This window comes from Mirounga angustirostris, unplaced genomic scaffold (genome assembly GCF_029215605.1).
Source record: "Mirounga angustirostris isolate CCGP_5_RB_7025 unplaced genomic scaffold, mMirAng1.0.hap1 SCAF_13, whole genome shotgun sequence".
Lineage (NCBI taxonomy): Eukaryota > Metazoa > Chordata > Mammalia > Carnivora > Phocidae > Mirounga > Mirounga angustirostris.
This window is the reverse complement of record NW_026991721.1, coordinates 27,404,315-27,413,853: the sequence shown is the minus strand read 5'-3', so window position 1 is coordinate 27,413,853 and position 9,539 is coordinate 27,404,315. Positions and strand designations below refer to the sequence as shown.

The following is a 9,539-nucleotide window of genomic DNA, read 5'->3' as shown; positions in this document are numbered from 1 at the left end:
TAAGATTTTATTTATTTTTTGAGAGAGAGCACAAGCAGGGGGGAGGGCGAGAGGGAGAAACAGACTCCACACTGAGTGGAGAGCACAATGCAGGGCTCCATCCTTGGGACTCTGGGATCATGACCTAGGCTGAAGGCACACACTTAACTGACTGAGCCACCCAGGCGCCCCTACATTTATGTTTCTATATGATGTTATGTTTTATAATAAGTTTAAAATGGTATGTTTTCTGAAATAATATATTTTTATAGAGAAGGAAAAGAGGGTTCCTCTTTTTTGCTAACAATTTATTTTCTTGTCTACGTTTCTAATTTTTATTGTAATATTTAATAATAAAGAAATAATTTACTATGCCTAATTCTCCACAATCTTAATTAAGAGTCAATTTCACAGGCTTTCCCATGGCTACAAAAAAATATAAGAATAGCTACCCTATTAAATCTTTGCTTAGCTCAATGTTGTTTCTGTTACTTTTTCTTCTTTTCAACGAAATGTATGCTTACTTTCAAAAAAAATCCACATTATATCTAGGTAATAATTTTATACAGGCTGCACTCCAAAAAATACATTTTAGCTCATGAGAAAGAAGAAAAACACTCTTCTTAACTGTCACACATTTTCTAACAATTTTGGGAGCACCTGTGTATGCACACAATGTGAGGTTTCATAATAAGATGGACATAGACATGACACTTGAGGTCCAACCCAATGTCACTCTGTAAATATTTTCACTGTGTGTACTAGAAAACATGATAGTTGGATTATATGATGAATATACAAAGCAAGTTACACTTAAAGTCCACTGTATAAAGTGTAGCATAGGGTGATCCATTAAAAATAGATCCAATAATGCCTAATTTAAATTATACTGGAGCTGTTTTAAATATTTTCTTTGGAAAAACAGAAGTACAGGAAATTAAATTACAAAAAAACAAAAAATAAAAATAATAAACTGACTTCAGTTATAAACATTATATACATACAGTTTAGGAAATCCCATCATCTACAAGCATCTTTCAATGTATGTTTGTTGTAACTTGTAGATACCACTACACAAGCAGACAATGAAATGTAGAAGCAAGAGCATCAGCACCTTCATCATACTCCAGATATCACACAATCACAATGGCATCACCCATTACAATAATAAAGTTGTTTTTTTGTGTACTGTTGCTTTTCTATGAATGCACCCTCTTTAGTGGATTCCGCTAACCAGTTATTTGCCCATCTATTAAGTGCCAACTTTAAAAAATTGCACTGTGTCCAGCAGGGAGCAGCATTACAACATTCATAAGACTTAACATGAACATGAAACTGACAGAAGAAAAAGGAGAAAAAAAAAACACCACTTACCATAGATCTGTTCTACAATACATTCAATTTTTAGGGCAGATGCAAGGCTTCCAGAAAAAAACATCTAAAGCATGTCTCAAAGTATATATGGATAATCCACAAATTCAGGATTCCTAAAGCAGGAAATCAAAATTACATGAGGTAAAGAATTCCCTCAGCCATGTTGGTTGAATTAGCATATAATATGACTAAATGTCTCTTAGTTGTTAAGGTATATATTCCTCTTAGTGGGTCAATGGGATTTTGAATTCAGATATATGATAATACTTTGGATAAAACAATTAAAAATACCCCAGAATAGTAAAGTCCTTTATCCACCAGAAAATCTAAGCAGAAGTTGGGGTGCCTGGGTGGCTCAGATGGTTAAGTGTCTGCCTTTGGCTCGGGTCATGATCCCAGGGTCCTGGAATCGAGTCCCGCATTGGGCTCCCTGCTCCTTGGGAGCCTGTTTCTCCCTCTGCTTCTCTCTCTCTCTGTCTCTCATGAATAGATAAATAAAAAATCTTAAGAAAAAAAAAAAAAAATCTAACCAGAAGAAAGTAAGTGCGTGACGTTATCAATCAAACTAGAGAGAACAGTGGTCAAGGACTTAAAGGAGTTGATCAGCCAAATATATGCAGTTCTAATATATTAAAGTCTAAACAATTTGCAAGTAACAGGATATAACGTCATTTCTACATGTCAATATGAATATCTGAAGTTAATTTTAACACTGAAAAGGCAGCAGAGAAGTAGTGTATAATGCAGGTATGTTAAGACTGACTAGTCAAATACTTACTGAATACAAGTAATGCACATGATAATGCAGAAAAACTCTGTGATGAGTTAAAATGTGACAAATGAAAAACATACTACGTTTGATACTGTCTTGGATGTCAAAACCTGCCACCTACTCAACTAAAATAGCTCCATGTCTGGTCTTATGACTGAAAAAAAAATTTTTTTTCCAATTGTAAAATGAACTTTCAGTTATAGAATAAGTAAGTCATGGGATATAATATACAGCATAGGGAACATAGTTAAATAACTTTGGTGACAGATAACTAGACTTATCATTTCATAATGTATAAAAATAACAAATTACTACGATGTATACCTGAAACTAATAGGATACTGTATGTCAATTTTACTTCAAAATAAAGATTTATTTCCACTTTTATTTGAGATGTTAAACAGTTTGCTTTTATGTGTTTACATGCAACATTTCAGTGTCTACACTGAAAAATAAAATTTTGCCATTAAAAGATAACATGAATAGGGGCGCCCGGGTGGCTCAGTCGGTGAAGCGACTGCCTTCGGCTCAGGTCATGATCCCAGAGTCCTGGGATCAAGTCCCGTATCGGGCTCCCTGCTCTGCGGGGAGCCTGCTTCTCCCTCTCCCACTCCCCCTGCTTGTGTTCCCTCTCTCGCTGTGTCTCTCTCTGTCAAATAAATAAATAAAATCTTAAAAAAAAAAAAAAGATAACATGAATATTCATCTTTAAATATTCATGATTATATATAATTTACATAATATACATCATCACAAATCAATATATTATTAATATATGAATAATATATTTATTTAAAATTTAATGAATAATATGTAAAATGGTTCCTACTATTTTCTTCCAGCAAAGTAATATGAAAAGCTTGACTTAAGTATATGATAGCAAGACTACAGTGATTCTCTAACAATTATCATTAATTTTAATGAAGTCAAAAGAAACTGATTTATTAATCTTCTACCCTTTAAGTTATTCATGGCATTATTTCTTATATTTTGCCCTGCTTAAAGTCTTTCTCTTATCCTATTTCTTGCTTTTGCTTTTGTACATTTCACTTTTTGTGATACTTATTTCTACCAGTCTATCTTCCCTCTCTTTTCTAACACATTTGTTTCAATCTCAATTTTTGTTTTATTCAAACTCCTCCCTTTATGACCCTACCATCTTTTTGTCTTTGTTAGGACCCTCAAAAGTGAGTTTTTTCTCCAACAGTCTGCTTAAATATACTCTTTACCCATTTACAGGCACTGTCCTTGCTCTTAACAATCTAACTGATTGGAAACTCAATAAACTTATATTGTTGTTACTTGTAAAAATATTTTTTCCACTGAGTTATTTAAATATTTGAAGAACTCACTAAGCATTTTGGAGTCAATCTTGAAACTCAAAAATTTCAAGAAAATTTAACCTCGCACACTCAGTCCAATCAATTTGAGACCACCACTATTCTAATAAAGAGGTGATTTAGGATCTCACCACGTCAGTGTGAATAAATACTGAGTAACAAACTTTTTAAAGTCAACAGAACTTTAGTGCTTTTTATTCATGTGTGTCCATGCGCATATGCACACTATCCTCACTGAAAAGCAAAGATACATGAAATAAACCCTTCTAATAATATATTGTCAAGTCTGAAAAGAAGAGTGATTTCCCTATTCAGGATTCTCTAATATGAATATTAACATTAATGGTATTAGTATATTAAAAATAATCTCAAAATATCACATACAAGTAATTTAAAAATTATGAATAGATTATAATGCATTTATAATATAATTATCTAAAAAGAGACTGTAGTGAGTTGGGTAATGTTCCTCCCTCCCCTTTAAATTCATGTCCACCAAGAATTTCAGAATGTGACTTTATTGGGATGTAGGGTTTCTGTGGATATAATTAAGGTAAAGATCAATATAAGATCATACTAGATTAGGGTAGGCCCTAAATCCAAAGAGAATGTCCTTATAGGAGACAGAAAAGGACACAGAGAGACACAGAGAAAAAGACAATGTGAAAATGGAGGCAGAGGTTGGAGTTATGCTGCCACAAGCCCAGGCACAACAGGAGCCACAAGAATCTAGAAGAAGCAAGGAAGGATTCTCCCCTTAAGCCTTTGGAACAAACATGGCTCTACTGACACCTTGATTTTGAACTTCTGGTTTCCCAAACTGACCAAGTCAAAATTTCTGTTTGTTTGTTTTTTTTAAAGATTTTATTTATTTATTTGACAGAGAAAGACACAGCGAGAGAGGGAACACAAACAGGGAGTGAGAGAGGGAGAAGCAGACTCCCTGCCGAGCAGGGAGCCCGATGCGGGACTCAATCCAGGGACTCCAGGATCATGACCTGAGCCGAAGGCAGTCGCTTAACCAACTGAGCCACCCAGGCGCCCAAAATTTCTGTTGTTTTAAGCCACCAAGTTTGTAGTAATTTGTTATGGAAATCCTAGGAAATCAATACAGATTTTGGTATTGGGAAGTGGAATGTTGCTCTGACACCTAAACATAAAAGAAAACTGAAGAGAGTGTTGGTAGATTGCCTTGAAGAGGCTGCTGGTAGAAACAGACATATTAAGGAGATTCTGGTAAAGGTTCAGAAGGTAGTGGACAGGATGGCAGAGAAAACTATCATCTTAGAGAATACATATATTGTCAGGAGCAGAATGTTGTAGAAATATGAGTGTTAAAGGGGCTTCTGGTAAAGTCTCAAGAAGGAAATGAGGGACAGGTTATTGGACGCCAGAGGCAAGGCAATCCTCATTATAAAGTAGCAGAAAACCTGGGCTGAAATGTGCTCTACCATTGAGTGAGAAGCAGTACTCGTAGGCAATGAATTTGTTTATTTAGCTGAAGAGATTTCCAAGCAAAGTGTTAAAGGTGTGTACTGGTTTCTCCTTGCTGATTATAGTTAAATGCAAGAGAAAGAGATAAATTGAGAAAGGAACTGTTAAGCAAAAAATCAGCTTTTTGGACAATTCTCAGCCTTGGACAATTCTCAGCCTCTCTAGACTGCGAAAGATGCTAACATCACAAATCACTAGGAAAATACAAATCAAAACCATAATATCACTTCAAACTCAATAGGATGACTATTATCCAAAAAAACAGAAAACAAAAGTTTCCAAGCACAGAGAGAAACTGGAACCCCTGTGCATTGTTAATGAGAATGCAAAATGGATCAGCCACTGTGGAAAACACTTTGGCAGCTCCTCACAAAGTTAAACATAGATTTATCATATGATCCAGCAATTCCACTCCTGGATCCCAAATCCACTACTTCTACCTTTAGATAGGTATATATCTAAAGGAACTGATAGCACAGACTCTAACAGATATTTGTGCACCAATGTTCATTGCAGCATTACTCAACTAGTGTCTTATCAAAAAATGTATGGATCAGGGTTCCTGAATGGCTCAGTCGGTCGACAGTCCGACTCTTGGTTTCAGCTCAGGTCACGATCTCATGGGTGGTGAGACTGAGCTCCGTGGCAGACTCTGCTCAGTGTGGAGTATGCCTGGGATTCCTTCCCTCTTCCTCTCCCTTGCCCTCCGCCCCTCCCCTTGTTCTCTCCAAAATAAATAAATAAATCTTTAAGGAAGAAAATGTATGGATAAACAAAATGTGCTATATATGTACAATGAAATATTAATCAACCATAAAAATAAATGAAGTTTTGGTGCATGATATAAGATGGATGAACTCTGTTAGCTATCATATGTGATGATCATTTTCCGTCACTGAGCACTGGAATATATTCACTTCAGAGCTTATCAGTAGTTCAGTCATGATTCCCTAATTGAAGTAGTTATGTCAACCCTCTTAGGTGGCTCAAGGTCTTGAGCCCTTTCTTTTTTTTTTAAGGAAAATTTTTTTGTGATAAAATTTACTGTTTTAATTATTACTAAGTGTACAATTCAGTGCCATTAGGTATATTTTGTTAGCATTAGGCAAACGCTAACAAAGAACAAATATATGATTCCACTTATATGAGGTATCTAGACAGGCAAACTCATAGAGACAGGAAGTAGAATAAAAGTTACTAGAGGTCAGGCAATGGAGGAATGGGGAGCTATCGCTCAATGGGGAAACTGGGATGATGAAAAAGTTCTGAAAACAGAGTGGCAACGTTTATAAAACACTGCAAATATACCCAATGGCACTGAATCATACACTTAGTAATAATTAAAACAGTAAATATTATCACAAAAAAATTTGCCTTAAAAAAAAAAAAAGGGCTCAAGACCTTGAGCCACCTAAGAGGGTTGATATAACTACTTCAATTAGGGAATCATGACTGAACTACTGATAAGCTCTAAAATGAATATATTCCAATGCTCGGTGACGGAAAATGATCATCACATATGATAGTAATTCATTAATTCCATGTGAATTCATTTAGGAAATGTTAATAGAAAAAGGAAACATGATTTGCTTTATTTTTAAAACAGATTTAACCTCAGAATACCAGACTATAAATTTATTTTCAAATCTTTCATTATGAAGAATGATAAAATTATACAGGTATACCTCAGAGATATAGCACCACAATAAAGCATGTATCACAATAAGGTGACTCAAATTAATTTTTTGATTTTCTAGGGCATATAAAAGTTACATTTACGCTATACTGTAGTCTATTCAGTGTGCTTATGTTTCAAAAATGTACATACCTTAACTTAAAAATAGTTTATTGCTAAAAAATGCTAACCATCATCTGAGCTTTTGGTGAGCTGCAATCTCTTTGCTGATGGAGGGTGCTGTCTCAGTGTTGACCGAGGTGCTGTTTGCTGAAGGCTGAGTGGCTATGGCAATTTCTTTAAGTAACACAATGAAGTCTGCCACATGGCTTGATTATTCCTTTCATGAATGATTTCTCTGTAGCATGCAATATCATTTGATGGCACTTTACCCAGAGTAGAACTTCCAAAATTAGAGTCAATCCTTTCAAACTCTGCCACTGCTTTATCAGCTAAGTTTATGCAACTTTCTAAATCCTATTGTCACTTCAACAGTCTTCACAGCATCTTTACCAAGAGTAGATTCTGTCTCAAGAAACCACTTTCTTTGCTCATTCATAAGAAGGAACTCCTCATCCATTCATGTTTTATCATGACATTGCAGCAATTTGGTCATGTCTTCAGGCTCCACTTCTAATTCTAGTTCTCTTGCTATTTCCACATCTGTAGTTACTTCCTCTGCTGAAGGTTTGAAACCCTCGAAGTCAACCATGAGGGTTGGAATCAACTTCCTCCAAACTCTTGTTAATGTGGACATTTTGACCTCTTCCCATGAATCAGGAATGTTCTTAATGGCATCTAGAATGGTGAATCCTTTCCAGAGGCTTTCAATTTACTTTGCCCAGATCCATCAGAACAATCACTATCGCAGTTATACAGCCTTATGAAATGTATTTCTTAAATAATAAGACTTGAAAGTTGAAATTACTCCTTGATCCATGGGCTGCAGAATGGATGCTGTGTTAGCAGGCATGAAAACATTAATCTCATTGCACATCTCCATAAGAGCTCTTGGGTGACCAGATATGTTGTCAATGAGCAGTAACACTTTGAAAGCAATCTTTTTTTTGTGGCAGTCTCAACTGTGAACCTAAAATATTCAATAAACTATGTTGTAAATAGATGTGCCATCATCCAGGGTTTGTTGTTCCCTTTATAGAGCACAGTAAAATAGATTTAACATAATTCTTAAGGGCCCGGGATTTTCAGAATGATAAATAAGCATTGGCTTCAAGTGACCAGCTGCATTAGCCCCTAAAAGCTTAGAAGCTTTGAAGCCAGACACTGACTTCTTCTACCTATGAAAGTCCTAGATGGTATTTTCTTTCAATAGAAGGCTCTTTTGTCTATGTCTACATTGAAAATCTGTATTTTATCATAGCCACCATTGTTAATGATCTTAGTTAGATCTTCTGTAATACTTGCTGCTTCACCATGTACTTTATGTTATAAAAACAGCTTCATTCTTCAAACCTCATGAACCAACCTCTGCTAGCTTCAAACTTTTCTTCTGACACTTCCTCATCTCCCTCAGCCTTCAGAGAACTGAAGAGAATTAGGGCCTTGCTCTGGAATAAACTTTGGCTTAAAAAATGTTGAGGTTATTTTAATCTTCTATCCAAACCACTAAGACCTTCTCCATGTCAGCAACGAGGCTGTTTCACTTTTTTGTCATTCATGTGTTCACTGGAGTAGCCTTTTTAATTTCCAAGAATTTTCCTTTGCATTCACAACTTGGCTAACTGTTTTGGCACAAGAGGCCTTTCAGCGTATCTCGGCTTTCAACATGCCTTCCTCACTAAGCTTAATCATATCTGGCTTTTGATTTAAAGTGAGAGATGTGGAACTCTTCCTTTCACTTGAACACTTACAGGCTACTGTCAGGTTATTAATTGGCCTAATTTCATGTCTCAGAGAATAGGGAGGCCCAAGGAGATGCAGAGAGATAGAAAATGACTGGGAGCAGTCAAAACACACATCACCTTTATTGGTTAAATTCACTGTCCTATATGGGCACAGTTTGTGGTGTCCCAAAACAATTACAATAGTAACATCAAAGATCACTGATTACAGATCACCGTAACAATAATAATGAAAAAGGTTAAAATACTGTGAGAACTACCAAAATGTGACACAGAAACATGAAGTGAGCAAATGCTGTTGGGACTTTCTCAATGCTGGGCTGCCACAAACCTTCAATTTATAATAAATGCATTATCTGTGAAGTACAATAAAGCAAGGTAAAATAAAACAAGGTATGACTATAATACAAAATGACATTTAGCTTTTTTTTTAAACTTTCCATTTGGGGAATGAAAAAATATAAAAAGTAAAACTGTGACATTAAAATTCTAAAGATTTTTTTTTTTTTTTTTTGAGAGAGAGTGTGCAAGCGGGGTTGGGGGGGCAGAGGGGGGGAGAGAGAAAATCTTAAGCAGGCTCCATGCCCAGCTTGGAGCACAATGCAGGCCTCAATCCCACAACCCCAGGATTATGATCTGAGCCAAAATCAAGAGTCAGACACTTAAGTGACTGAGCCACCCAGGTGCCCCAAGATTTTTTTTTCTTTAATCAATATCCATGTATTATCTTATAGTTGTGTAGATTACCAGCATAGACAGTCTTGATTGGGTTCTCTGCTCAGGTTATCACAAAAAAACAAAAATCAGGATATCAGGCTGAGATCTTTTCTGGAGTCACTAGGGAGGAATCCACTACCAACCTTTTCTAGGCTGGTGGCAGAATCCTGTTCTTTGCAGCTGAGAAATGGTCTAAAGTTGTATTTGCTGTCAATTGAGAGCATCTCTCATCTCCTTAAGGTGTTCTGCATTCCTTTTCCCATGGTCCCTCTACCTTCAGACCCAGCATGTCACATTCTTCAAGTGTTTTGATTTTAATGTCCTCT

The 9,539-nt window shown here is 35.9% G+C and overlaps 1 protein-coding gene across 21 annotated transcripts in view; it reads right to left on the bottom strand.

Annotated features, from left to right (window-relative positions):
• The window catches only part of IMMP1L (inner mitochondrial membrane peptidase subunit 1), an 80,654-nt gene that overhangs the window by 58,681 nt on the left and 12,434 nt on the right, over positions 1 to 9,539 (bottom strand). For 15 of the 21 annotated variants that reach the window (XR_008507471.2, XM_064576710.1, XM_064576713.1 and 12 more), the window contains exon 2: positions 1,354 to 1,466. The exons of the other annotated variants lie outside the window; for them this stretch is intronic. The gene's annotated coding sequence lies outside the window, so the exon portion shown is untranslated. The remainder of the gene's footprint in view (positions 1 to 1,353; positions 1,467 to 9,539) is intronic. 21 annotated transcript variants of the gene reach the window in all.